The following is a 14,421-nucleotide window of genomic DNA, read 5'->3' on the forward strand; positions in this document are numbered from 1 at the left end:
TATAACAGGTGAACAGCAGGTGTATAACAGGTGCATAACAGGTGAATAACAGGTGCATAACAGGTGCATAACAGGTGTATAGCAGGTGAATAACAGGTGCATAGCAGGTGCACAACAGGTGAAACAGGTGCATAACAGGTGTATAACAGGTGAATAGCAGGTGCATAACAGGTCCATAACAGGTGCATAACAGGTGAACAACAGGTGCATAACAGGTGCATAGCAGGTGAATAACAGGTGCATAACAGGTGCATAGCAGGTGCATAACAGGTCCATAGCAGGTGAATAACAGGTGAACATAACAGGTGCATAGCAGGTGAACAGGTGCATAACAGGTGCATAACAGGTGCATATTAGGTGCATAACATAACAGGTGAATAAACAGGTGATAAACAGTGCATAACAGGTGCATAACAGGTGCATAACAGGTGAACAACAGGTGCATAACATGTGAATAACAGGTGTATAACATGTGAATAACAGGTGTATAACAGGTGAATAACAGGTTAGCAGGTGCATAACAGGTGCATAACAGGTGAATAACAGGTGCATAACAGGTGAATAACAGGTGTATAACAGGTGCATAACAGGTGCATAACAGGTGCATAACAGGTGCATAACAGGTGCATAACAGGTCCATAGCAGGTGCATAACAGGTGCATAACAGGTGCATAACAGGTGCATAACAGGTGCATAACAGGTGAACAGCAGGTGCATAACAGGTGAATAACAGGTCCATAACAGGTGCATAACAGGTGTATAACAGGTGTCCATAACATGAAACAGGTGTATAACAGGTGAATAACAGGTGCATAACAGGTGCATAACAGGTGTATAACAGGTGAATAACAGGTGTATAACAGTGTGCAGGTGTATAACAGGTGTATAACAGGTGCATAACAGGTGCATAACAGGTGTATAACAGGTGAATAACAGGTGATAACAGGTGAATAACAGGTGTATAACAGGTGAATAACAGGTGCATAACAGGTGAATAAACAGGTGTATAACAGGTGAATAGCAGGTGCATAACAGGTGAACAACAGGTGTATAACAGGTGAATAACAGGTGCATAACAGGTGAATAGCAGGTGTATAACAGGTGAATAACAGGTGCATAACAGGTGAATAACAGGTGCATAACAGGTGTATAACAGGTGAATAACAGGTGAATAGCAGGTGTATAACAGGTGCATAACAGGTGCATAACAGGTGAATAGCAGGTGTATAACAGGTGTATAGCAGGTGCATAACAGGTGAATAACGAATTGCATAGCATAACAGGTGCATAACAGGTGCATAACAGGTCCATAGCAGGTGAATAACATGTCATACAGGTGCATAACAGGTGCATAACAGGTGCATAACAGGTGAAGAACAGGTGAACAGCAGTGCATAACATGTGCATAACAGGTGCATAACAGGTGCATAGCAGGTGCATAACACGTGCATAACAGGTGCATAACAGGTGCATAACAGGTGTATAACAGGTGCATAACAGGTCCATAGCAGGTGTATAACAGGTGAATAGCAGGTGCATAACAGGTGCATAACAGGTCCATAGCAGGTGCATAACAGGTGCATAACAGGTGCATAGCAGGTGCATAACAGGTGCATAGCAGGTGTATAGCAGGTGTATAACAGGTGTATAACAGGTGCATAACAGGTGTCAGGTGCATAACAGGTGCATAACAGGTCCAGAATAGCAGGTGCATAACAGTGCATGCAGGTGCATAACAGGTGCATAACAGGTGCATAAACATGAATAGCAGGTGTAGCAGGTGCATAACAGGTGCATAACAGGTCCATAGCAGGTGAATAACAGGTGCATAACAGGTGTATAGGTGCATAACAGGTCCATAGCAGGTGCATAACAGGTGAAAGCAGGTGCATAACAGGTGTATAACAGGTGCATAGCAGGTGCATAACAGGTGTATAACAGGTCCATAACAGGTGTATAGCAGGTGTAACAGGTGCATAACAGGTGAATAACAGGTGCATAACAGGTGCATAGCAGGTGTATAACAGGTGTATAACAGGTGCATAACAGGTGTATAGCAGGTGCATAACATGTCCATAGCAGGTGAACATAGCAGGTGAATAGCAGGTGTATAACATGTATAACAGGTGAATAACAGGTCCATAGCAGATGCATAACAGGTGTATAACAGGTGCATAACAGGTGTATAACAGGTGCATAACAGGTGAATAACAGGTGCATAAAAGGTGCATAACAGGTGAATAGCAGGTGTATAACAGGTGAATAGCAGGTGCATAACAGGTGCATAACAGGTGCATAACAGGTGCATAACAGGTGAATAGCAGGTGAATAACAGGTGCATAACAGGTGAATAGCAGGTGTATAACAGGTGTATAACAGGTGTATAACATAGGTGCATAACAGGTGCATAACAGGTGAACAGCAGGTGTATAACAGGTGCATAACAGGTGAACAGCAGGTGCATAACAGGTGCATAACAGGTGAATAGCAGGTGCATAACAGGTGTATAAACAGGTGCATAACAGGTGAATAACAGGTGAATAACAGGTGTATAACAGGTGCATAACAGGTGCATAACAGGTATAACAGGTGCATAACAGGTGAATAACAGGTGTATAACAGGTGCATAACAGGTGAATAACAGGTGTATAACAGGTGTATAACAGGTGCATAACAGGTGAATAACAGGTGCATAACAGGTGCATAACAGGTGCATAACAGGTGCATAACAGGTGAATAGCAGGTGCATAACAGGTGTATAGCAGGTGCATAACAGGTGAATAACAGGTGTATAACAGGTGCATAACAGGTGAATAGCAGGTGCATAACAGGTGCATGTTAGGTGAATAACATGTCCATAGTTATGTGTATAGCAGGTGCATAACAGGTGCATAGCAGGTATAACAGGTGTATAACAGGTGAATAACAGGTGTATAACAGGTGCATAACAGGTGCATAACAGGTGCATAACAGGTGCATAACAGGTGAACAGCAGGTGTATAACAGGTCCATAACAGGTGAATAGCAGGTGCATAACAGGTGCATAACAGGTGCATAACAGGTGCATAACAGGTGAATAGCAGGTGCATAACAGGTGCATAACAGGTGAATAACAGGTGCATAACAGGTGTGCATAACAACAGGTGAATAGCAGGTGCATAACAGGTGCATAACAGGTGCATAACAGGTGAATAACAGGTGAATAACAGGTGTATAACAGGTGCATAACAGGTGCATAACAGGTGCATAACAGGTGCATAACAGGTCCATAACAGGTGCATAACAGGTGCATAACAGGTGCATAACAGGTGCATAACAGGTGTATAACAGGTGCATAACAGGTGCATAACAGGTGAACAACAGGTGAATAACAGGTGTATAACAGGTGCATAACAGGTGTCCATAACAGGTGTATAACAGGTGAATAGCAGGTGCATAACAGGTGTATAGCAGGTGCATAACAGGTCCATAGCAGGTCCATAGCAGGTGTATAACAGGTGAATAGCAGGTCCATAACAGGTGCATAGCAGGTGAATAACATGTCCATAGCAGGTGTGCATAACAGGTGCATAACAGGTGCATAGCAGGTGCATAACATGTCCATAGGTGAATAGCAGGTGCATAACAGGTGCATAGCAGGTGCATAGCAGGTGCATAACAGGTGCATAGCAGTCCATAGCAGGTGCATAGCAGGTGCATAGCAGGTGCATAACAGGTGAATAAGCAGGTGCATAACAGGTGCATAACAGGTGCATAACAGGTGCATAGCAGGTGCATACAACAGGTCCATAACAGGTGTATAACAGGTGCATAGCAGGTGCATAGCAGGTGTATAGCAGGTGTATAACAGGTCCATAACAGGTGAATAACAGGTGCATAACAGGTGTATAACAGGTCCATAGCAGGTGCATAACAGGTGTCCATAAACAGGTGCATACAGGTCCATAGCAGGTGCATAGCAGGTGCATAACAGGTGCATAGCAGGTGCATAACAGGTGAATAGCAGGTGTATAACAGGTGTATGTAGCAGGTATAGCAGGTGTATAACAGGTGAATAGCAGGTGCATAACAGGTGCATAACAGGTGTATAACAGGTGCATAGCAGGTCCATAACAGGTGCATAGCAGGTGTATAGCAGGTGAATAGCAGGTGTATAACAGGTGTATAGCAGGTGTATAGCAGGTGTATAACAGGTGTATAACAGGTGTATAGCAGGTGTATAACAGGTGTATAGCAGGTGTATAACAGGTGTATAACAGGTGTATAACAGGTGTATAACAGGTGTATAGCAGGTGTATAACAGGTGAATAGCAGGTGTATAGCAGGTGTATAACAGGTGTATAACAGGTGTATAGCAGGTGAATAGCAGGTGTATAGCAGGTGTATAGCAGGTGTATAGCAGGTGTATAACAGGTGTATAGCAGGTGTATAACAGGTGTATAGCAGGTGTATAACAGGTGTATAACAGGTGTATAACAGGTGTATAACAGGTGTATAGCAGGTGTATAACATGTCTATACAGGTGTATAACAGGTGTATAACAGGTGTATAACAGGTGAATAGCAGGTGTATAACAGGTGTATAGCAGGTGATGTGAATACAGGTGTATAACAGGTGTATAACAGGTCCATAGCAGGTGTATAACAGGTGTATAGCAGGTGTATAACAGGTGAATAGCAGGTGAATAGCAGGTGTATAACAGGTGAATAGCAGGTGTATAACAGGTGTATAGCAGGTGTATAACAGGTGAATAGCAGGTGAATAGCAGGTGTATAACAGGTGTATAGCAGGTGTATAACAGGTGAATAGCAGGTGAATAGCAGGTGAATAACAGGTGTATAGCAGGTGTATAACATGTCTATAGCAGGTGTATAACAGGTGAATAGCAGGTGTATAGCAGGTGTATAACAGGTGTATAACAGGTGTATAACAGGTGTATAGCAGGTGTATAACAGGTGAATAGCAGGTGAATAGCAGGTGTATAACAGGTGTATAGCAGGTGTATAGCAGGTGTATAACAGGTGAATAGCAGGTGAATAACAGGTGTATAGCAGGTGTATAACAGGTGTATAACAGGTGTATAGCAGGTGTATAACAGGTGAATAGCAGGTGTATAACAGGTGTATAGCAGGTGTATAACAGGTGAATAGCAGGTGTATAACAGGTGAATAGCAGGTGTATAACAGGTGAATAGCAGGTGAATAACAGGTGTATAGCAGGTGAATAGCAGGTGTATAGCAGGTGAATAGCAGGTGTATAACAGGTGTATAACAGGTGTATAACAGGTGAATAACAGGTGTATAGCAGGTGAATAGCAGGTGTATAACAGGTGAATAGCAGGTGTATAACAGGTGAATAGCAGGTGTATAACAGGTGTATAGCAGGTGTATAGCAGGTGTATAACAGGTGAATAACAGGTCTATAACAGGTGTATAACAGGTGAATAACAGGTGTATAGCAGGTGAATAGCAGGTGTATAACAGGTGAATAACAGGTGTATAACAGGTGAATAGCAGGTGTATAACAGGTGTATAGCAGGTGTATAGCAGGTGTATAACAGGTGAATAGCAGGTGTATAACAGGTGTATAGCAGGTGTATAACAGGTGAATAGCAGGTGTATAGCAGGTGTATAACAGGTGAATAGCAGGTGTATAACAGGTGAATAGCAGGTGTATAACAGGTGAATAGCAGGTGTATAACAGGTGATATAGCAGGTGAATAACAGGTGTATAACAGGTGTATAGCAGGTGTATAGCAGGTGTATAACAGGTGTATAGCAGGTGTATAACAGGTGAATAGCAGGTGTATAACAGGTGAATAGCAGGTGTATAACATGTGAATAGCAGGTGTATAACAGGTGTATAACAGGTGTATAACAGGTGTATAACAGGTGTATAGCAGTGTATAGGTGTCTATAACAGGTGTATAACAGGTGTATAACAGGTGTATAACAGGTGAATAGCAGGTGTATAACAGGTGAATAGCAGGTGTATAACAGGTGTATAACAGGTGTATAACAGGTGAATAGCAGGTGTATAACATGTCTATAACAGGTGTATAACAGGTGTATAACAGGTGTATAGCAGGTGTATAACAGGTGCATAACACATGTCTATAGCAGGTGTATAACAGGTCTATAACAGGTGAATAGCAGGTCTATAACAGGTGAATAACATGTCTATAGCAGGTGTATAACAGGTGTATAACAGGTGTATAACAGGTGTATAACAGGTGTATAACAGGTGTATAACAGGTGTATAGCAGGTGTATAACAGGTGAATAGCAGGTGTATATCAGGTGTATAGCAGGTGTATAACATGTGAATAGCAGGTGTATAACAGGTGAATAGCAGGTGTATAACAGGTGTATAACAGGTGAATAGCAGGTGTATAACAGGTGTATAACAGGTGTATAACAGGTGAATAGCAGGTGAATAGCAGGTCTATAACAGGTGTATAATCAGGTGTATAATCAGGTGTATAACAGGTGTATAACAGGTGAATAGCAGGTGTATAACAGGTGAATAGCAGGTGTATAACAGGTGTATAACAGGTGAATAGCAGGTGTATAACAGGTGAATAGCAGGTGTATAACAGGTGAATAGCAGGTGTATAACAGGTGAATAGCAGGTGTATAACAGGTGAATAGCAGGTGTATAACAGGTGAATAGCAGGTGTATAACAGGTGTATAACAGGTGAATAGCAGGTGTATAACAGGTGAATAGCAGGTGTATAACAGGTGTATAACAGGTGAATAGCAGGTGTATAACAGGTGTATAACAGGTGTATAACAGGTGTATAGCAGGTGAATAGCAGTGTATAACAGGTGTATAACAGGTGTATAACAGGTGTATAGCAGGTGTATAACAGGTGAATAGCAGGTGTATAACAGGTGAATAGCAGGTGTATAACAGGTGTATAACAGGTGAATAGCAGGTGTATAACAGGTGTATAGCAGGTGTATAACAGGTGAATAGCAGGTGTATAACAGGTGAATAGCAGGTGTATAACAGGTGTATAGCAGGTGTATAACATGTCTATAGCAGGTGAATAGCAGGTGTATAACAGGTGTATAACAGGTGAATAGCAGGTGTATAACAGGTGTATAGCAGGTGTATAACAGGTGTATAGCAGGTGTATAACAGGTGTATAGCAGGTGTATAACAGGTGAATAGCAGGTGTATAGCAGGTGTATAGCAGGTGTATACAGGTGAATAGCAGGTGTATAACAGGTGAATAGCAGGTGTATAACAGGTGTATAACAGGTGTATAGCAGGTGTATAACAGGTGAATAGCAGGTGTATAACAGGTGTATAACAGGTGTATAACAGGTGTATAACAGGTGAATAGCAGGTGTATAACAGGTGAATAGCAGGTGTATAACAGGTGTATAACAGGTGTATAACAGGTGTATAACAGGTGAATAGCAGGTGTATAACATGTGAATAGCAGGTGTATAACAGGTGAATAGCAGGTGTATAACATGTCTATAGCAGGTGTATAACAGGTGAATAGCAGGTGTATAACATGTCTATAGCAGGTGTATAACATGTCTATAGCAGGTGTATAACAGGTGTATAGCAGGTGTATAACATGTGAATAGCAGGTGTATAACAGGTGTATAACAGGTGTATAACAGGTGTATAACAGGTGTATAGCAGGTGTATAACAGGTGAATAACAGGTGTATAACAGGTGTATAACAGGTGAATAGCAGGTGTATAACAGGTGTATAGCAGGTGTATAACAGGTGAATAACAGGTGTATAGCAGGTGTATAACAGGTGAATAGCAGGTGCATAACAGGTGTATAACAGGTATAACATGTCTATAACAGGTGTATAACATGTCTATAGCAGGTGTATAACAGGTGAATAACAGGTGTATAACAGGTGAATAGCAGGTGTATAACAGGTGTATAACAGGTGTATAACAGGTGTATAACAGGTGTATAACAGGTGTATAACAGGTGAATAGCAGGTGTATAACAGGTGAATAGCAGGTGTATAACAGGTGAATAGCAGGTGTATAACAGGTGAATAGCAGGTGTATAACAGGTGAATAGCAGGTGTATAACAGGTGAATAGCAGGTGTATAACAGGTGTATAGCAGGTGTATAGCAGGTGTATAACAGGTGAATAGCAGGTGTATAGCAGGTGTATAACAGGTGTATAACAGGTGAATAGCAGGTGTATAACAGGTGAATAACAGGTGTATAACAGGTGTATAACAGGTGTATAGCAGGTGTATAACAGGTGAATAGCAGGTGTATAACAGGTGAATAACAGGTGTATAGCAGGTGTATAACATGTCTATAGCAGGTGTATAACAGGTGTATAACAGGTGTATAACAGGTGAATAGCAGGTGTATAACAGGTGTATAACAGGTGAATAGCAGGTGTATAACAGGTGAATAGCAGGTGAATAGCAGGTGTATAACAGGTGAATAGCAGGTGTATAACAGGTGTATAGCAGGTGTATAACAGGTGTATAGCAGGTGTATAACATGTCTATAGCAGGTGTATAGCAGGTGTATAACAGGTGTATAGCAGGTGTATAACATGTCTATAGCAGGTGAATAGCAGGTGTATAACAGGTGTATAACAGGTGTATAACATGTCTATAGCAGGTGAATAACAGGTGAATAGCAGGTGTATAACATGAATAGCAGGTGTATAACAGGTGTATAGCAGGTGTATAACAGGTGAATAGCAGGTGTATAACAGGTCTATAGCAGGTGTATAACAGGTGAATAACAGGTGTATAACAGGTGAATAGCAGGTGTATAACAGGTGTATAACAGGTGTATAACAGGTGTATAGCAGGTGAATAGCAGGTGTATAACAGGTGAATAGCAGGTGAATAGCAGGTGTATAACAGGTGTATAACAGGTCTATAGCAGGTGTATAACAGGTGTATAGCAGGTGAATAGCAGGTGTATAACAGGTGAATAACAGGTGTATAACAGGTGTATAACAGGTGTATAGCAGGTGAATAGCAGGTGAATAGCAGGTGTATAAAATGTCTATAGCAGGTGTATAACATGTATAGCAGGTGTATAACATGTCTATAGCAGGTGTATAGCAGGTGAATAGCAGGTGTATAGCAGGTGAATAGCAGGTGAATAGCAGGTGTATAACAGGTGTATAACAGGTGTATAACAGGTGTATAGCAGGTGAATAGCAGGTGAATAGCAGGTGTATAGCAGGTGTATAACAGGTGTATAACAGGTGAATAGCAGGTGTATAACAGGTGTACAGATAGCAGGTGCATAACAGGTGAATAGCAGGTGTATAACAGGTGCATAGCAGGTGTATAACAGGTGTATAACAGGTGTATAACAGGTGAATAACATGTCTATAGCAGGTGAATAACATGTCTATAGCAGGTGTATAACATGTCTATAGCAGGTGAATAGCAGGTGTATAACAGGTGAATAGCAGGTGTATAACATGTCTATAGCAGGTGAATAACATGTCTATAGCAGGTGAATAACATGTCTATAGCAGGTGAATAACATGTCTATAGCAGGTGTATAGCAGGTGTATAACAGGTGAATAGCAGGTGTATAACATGTGAATAGTCACCATTCATCGATTTTCAAAATAATATTCAGTTAAGAACAAATTCTTAATTTTTATGACGGCCTGGGAACAGTGGGTTAACTAACTGCCTGTTCAGGGGCAGAACGACAGATTTGTACCTTGTCAGCTCGGGGGTTTGAACTCGCAACCTTCCGGTTACTAGTCCAACGCTCTAACCACTTGGCTACATGCTGGTTACTGGCCCAACTCTCTAACCACCAGGCTACCTGCTGGTTACTAGCCCAACGCTCTAACCACTAGGCTACATGCTGGTTACTGGCCCAACTCTCTAACCACCAGGCTACCTGCTGGTTACTAGCCCAACGCTCTAACCACGAGGCTACCTGCTGGTTACTAGCCCAACTCTCTAACCACGAGGCTACCTGCTGGTTACTGGCCCAACTCTCTAACCACCAGGCTACCTGCTGGTTACTAGTCCAACGCTGTAACCACCAGGCTACCTGCTGGTTACTAGTCCAACGCTCCAACCACTAGGCTACCTGCTGGTTACTAGTCCAACGCTCTAACCACTAGACTACCTGCCGGTTACTAGTCCAACGCTCTAACCACTAGGCTACCTGCTGGTTACTAGTCCAACGCTCTAACCACGAGGCTACCTGCTGGTTACTAGTCCAACGCTCTAACCACTAGACTACCTGCTGGTTACTAGTCCAACGCTCTAACCACTAGGCTACCTGCTGGTTACTAGTCCAACGCTCTAACCACGAGGCTACCTGCTGGTTACTAGTCCAACACTCTAACCACTAGACTACCTGCTGGTTACTAGTCCAACACTCTAACCACTAGGCTATCTGCTGGTTACTAGTCCAACGCTCTAACCACTAGGCTACCTGCTGGTTACTAGTCCAACGCTCTAACCACTAGGCTACCTGCTGGTTACTAGTCCAATGCTCTAACCACTAGACTACCTGCTGGTTACTAGTCCAACACTAACCACTAGGCTACCTGCTGGTTACTAGTCCAACACTCTAACCACTAGGCTACCTGCTGGTTACTAGTCCAACACTCTAATCACTAGGCTACCTGCTCTAACCACTAGGCTACCTGCTGGTTACTAGTCCAACGCTCTAACCACAAGGCTACCTGCCTCTAACCACTAGGCTACCTGCTCTAACCACTAGGCTACCTGCTGGTTACTGGCCCAACACTCTAACCACTAGGCTACCTGCTGGTTACTAGTCCAACGCTCTAACCACTAGCCTACCTGCTGGTTACTAGTCCAACGCTCTAACCACTAGGATACCTGCTGGTTACTAGTCCAACACTAACCACTAGGCTACCTGCTGGTTACTAGTCCAACGCTCTAACCACTAGGCTACCTGCTGGTTACTAGTCCAACACTAACCACTAGGCTACGTGCTGGTTACTAGTCCAACGCTCTAACCACTAGGATACCTGCTGGTTACTAGTCCAACACTAACCACTAGGCTACCTGCTGGTTACTAGTCCAACGCTCTAACCACTAGGCTACCTGCTGGTTACTAGTCCAACGCTCTAACCACTAGGCTACCTGCTGGTTACTAGTCCAACGCTCTAACCACTAGGCTACCTGCTGGTTACTAGTCCAACACTAACCACTAGGCTACGTGCTGGTTACTAGTCCAACGCTCTAACCACTAGGCTACCTGCTGGTTACTAGTCCAACGCTCTAACCACTAGGCTACCTGCCGGTTACTAGTCCAACGCTCTAACCACTAGGCTACCTGCTCTAACCACTAGACTACCTGCTGGTTACTAGCCCAACGCTCTAACCACGAGGCTAATATATGCCATTTAGCGGACGCTGGTTTATCCAAAGCGACTTACAGTCATGTGTGCATACATTCTACGCTATGGGTGGTCCCGGGATTGAACCCACTACCCTGGCTACAAGCGCCATGCTCTACCAACTGAGCTACAGAAGGACCATAAGGCTACCTGCTGGTTACTGGCCCAACTCTCTAACCACCAGGCTACCTGCTGGTTACTGGCCCAACTCTCTAACCACTAGGCTACCTGCTCTAACCACTAGACTACCTGCTGGTTACTGGCCCAACTCTCTAACCACGAGGCTACCTGCTGGTTACTGGCCCAACTCTCTAACCACCAGGCTACCTGCCGGTTACTAGTCCAACGCTCTAACCACTAGGCTACCTGCTCTAACCACTAGACTACCTGCTGGTTACTAGTCCAACACTCTAACCACTAGGCTACCTGCTGGTTACTAGTCCAACACTCTAACCACTAGACTACCTGCTGGTTACTAGTCCAACACTAACCACTAGGCTACCTGCTGGTTACTAGCCCAACGCTCTAACCACGAGGCTACCTGCTGGTTACTGGCCCAACTCTCTAACCACCAGGCTACCTGCTGGTTACTAGTCCAACACTAACCACTAGGCTACCTGCTGGTTACTAGTCCAACACTAACCACTAGGCTACCTGCTGGTTACTAGTCCAACACTCTAACCACTAGACTACCTGCTGGTTACTAGTCCAACGCTCTAACCACCAGGCTACCTGCTGGTTACTAGTCCAACGCTCTAACCACCAGGCTACCTGCTGGTTACTAGTCCAACGCTCTAACCACCAGGCTACCTGCTGGTTACTAGTCCAACACTCTAACCACCAGGCTACCTGCTGGTTACTAGTCCAACGCTCTAACCACCAGGCTACCTGCTGGTTACTAGTCCAACGTTCTAACCACCAGGCTACCTGCTGGTTACTAGTCCAACACTCTAACCACCAGGCTACCTGCTGGTTACTAGTCCAACGCGCTAACCACCAGGCTACCTGCTGGTTACTAGTCCAACGCTCTAACCACTAGACTACCTGCTGGTTACTAGTCCAACGCTCTAACCACTAGGCTACCTGCTGGTTACTAGTCCAACGCTCTAACCACTAGGCTACCTGCTGGTTACTAGTCCAACGCTCTAACCACTAGGCTACCTGCTGGTTACTAGTCCAACGCTCTAACCACTAGGCTACCTGCTGGTTACTAGTCCAACGCTCTAACCACTAGGCTACCTGCTGGTTACTAGTCCAACGCTCTAACCACTAGACTACCTGCTGGTTACTAGTCCAACACTCTAACCACTAGGCTACCTGCTGGTTACTAGTCCAACACTCTTAACCACTAGGCTACCTGCCTCTAACCACTAGGCTACCTGCTCTAACCACTAGACTACCTGCTGGTTACTAGTCCAACACTCTTAACCACTAGGCTACCTGCCTCTAACCACTAGGCTACCTGCTCTAACCACTAGGCTACCTGCTCTAACCACTAGGCTACCTGCTGGTTACTAGTCCAACGCTCTAACCACTAGGCTACCTGCTGGTTACTAGTCCAACGCTCTAACCACGAGGCTACCTGCCTCTAACCACGAGGCTACCTGCTGGTTACTAGTCCAACGCTCTAACCACTAGGCTACCTGCTGGTTACTAGTCCAACACTAACCACTAGGCTACCTGCTGGTTACTAGTCCAACACTAACCACTAGGCTACCTGCTGGTTACTAGTCCAACACTAACCACTAGGCTACCTGCTGGTTACTAGTCCAAGGCTAACCACTAGGCTACCTGCTGGTTACTAGTCCAACGCTCTAACCACTAGGCTACCTGCTGGTTACTAGTCCAACGCTCTAACCACTAGGCTACCTGCCTCTAACCACTAGGCTACCTGCTCTAACCACTAGGCTACCTGCTGGTTACTAGTCCAACGCTCTAACCACGAGGCTACCTGCCTCTAACCACTAGGCTACCTGCTCTAACCACTAGGCTACCTGCTGGTTACTGGCCCAACACTCTAACCACCAGGCTACCTGCTGGTTACTAGTCCAACGCTCTAACCACCAGGCTACCTGCTGGTTACTAGTCCAACGCTCTAACCACTAGGCTACCTGCTGGTTACTAGTCCAACGCTCTAACCACTAGGCTACCTGCTGGTTACTAGTCCAACGCTCTAACCACTAGGATACCTGCTGGTTACTAGTCCAACACTAACCACTAGGCTACCTGCTGGTTACTAGTCCAACGCTCTAACCACTAGGCTACCTGCTGGTTACTAGTCCAACGCTCTAACCACTAGGCTACCTGCTGGTTACTGGCCCAACACTAACCACTAGGCTACCTGCTGGTTACTAGTCCAACGCTCTAACCACTAGGCTACCTGCTGGTTACTAGTCCAACACTAACCACTAGGCTACCTGCTGGTTACTAGTCCAACGCTCTAACCACTAGGCTACCTGCTGGTTACTAGTCCAACGCTCTAACCACTAGGCTACCTGCTGGTTACTAGTCCAACGCTCTAACCACTAGGCTACCTGCTGGTTACTAGTCCAACGCTCTAACCACGAGGCTACCTGCTGGTTACTAGTCCAACGCTCTAACCACTAGGCTACCTGCTGGTTACTAGTCCAACGCTCTAACCACTAGGCTACCTGCTGGTTACTAGTCCAACGCTCTAACCACTAGGCTACCTGCTGGTTACTAGTCCAACGCTCTAACCACTAGGCTACCTGCTGGTTACTAGTCCAACGCTCTAACCACTAGGCTACCTGCCGGTTACTAGTCCAACGCTCTAACCACTAGGCTACCTGCTCTAACCACTAGACTACCTGCTGGTTACTAGTCCAACACTCTAACCACTAGGCTACCTGCTGGTTACTAGTCCAACACTCTAACCACTAGACTACCTGCTGGTTACTAGTCCAACACTAACCACGAGGCTACCTGCTGGTTACTGGCCCAACTCTCTAACCACCAGGCTACCTGCTGGTTACTGGCCCAACTCTCTCACCACTAGACTACCTGCTGGTTACTGGCCCAACTCTCTAACC

At 44.7% G+C, this 14,421-nt stretch overlaps 4 long non-coding RNA genes across 7 annotated transcripts; 3 read left to right on the forward strand and 1 right to left on the reverse strand.

The window, feature by feature from the left end:
• The first annotated feature begins 4,225 nt into the window (after window positions 1-4,225).
• LOC127924790 (uncharacterized) lies at window positions 4,226-4,461 on the forward strand. Its single transcript, XR_008118804.1, has 3 exons — window positions 4,226-4,259; window positions 4,293-4,336; window positions 4,392-4,461. It is a non-coding gene; the product is annotated as an uncharacterized LOC127924790 (long non-coding RNA).
• A 479-nt stretch (window positions 4,462-4,940) lies between these two features.
• On the forward strand, window positions 4,941-7,352 carry LOC127924789 (uncharacterized). The gene is made up of 4 exons (XR_008118803.1): window positions 4,941-5,010; window positions 5,440-5,516; window positions 5,934-6,032; window positions 7,311-7,352. It is a non-coding gene; the product is annotated as an uncharacterized LOC127924789 (long non-coding RNA).
• On the forward strand, window positions 6,331-7,029 carry LOC127924787 (uncharacterized). 2 transcript variants are annotated; one of them, XR_008118798.1, is made up of 3 exons: window positions 6,331-6,386; window positions 6,477-6,696; window positions 6,883-7,029. It is a non-coding gene; the product is annotated as an uncharacterized LOC127924787 (long non-coding RNA). The 2 variants fall into 2 exon arrangements; XR_008118799.1 differs by lacking the exon at window positions 6,883-7,029 and having other exon boundaries at window positions 6,477-6,575; window positions 6,631-6,735.
• A 3,010-nt stretch (window positions 7,353-10,362) lies between the features above and the next one.
• LOC127924788 (uncharacterized) lies at window positions 10,363-14,192 on the reverse strand. 3 transcript variants are annotated; one of them, XR_008118802.1, is made up of 4 exons: window positions 13,713-14,192; window positions 12,416-12,610; window positions 10,770-10,808; window positions 10,363-10,473 (listed from the first exon to the last, which is right to left on the reverse strand). It is a non-coding gene; the product is annotated as an uncharacterized LOC127924788 (long non-coding RNA). The 3 variants fall into 3 exon arrangements; XR_008118801.1 differs by lacking the exon at window positions 10,363-10,473 and having other exon boundaries at window positions 10,732-10,808; window positions 13,713-13,788; window positions 13,867-14,191; XR_008118800.1 differs by lacking the exon at window positions 10,363-10,473 and having other exon boundaries at window positions 10,732-10,808.
• Between the last annotated feature and the right edge of the window lie 229 nt (window positions 14,193-14,421).

This window comes from Oncorhynchus keta, unplaced genomic scaffold, assembly GCF_023373465.1.
Source record: "Oncorhynchus keta strain PuntledgeMale-10-30-2019 unplaced genomic scaffold, Oket_V2 Un_contig_4556_pilon_pilon, whole genome shotgun sequence".
NCBI lineage: Eukaryota > Metazoa > Chordata > Actinopteri > Salmoniformes > Salmonidae > Oncorhynchus > Oncorhynchus keta.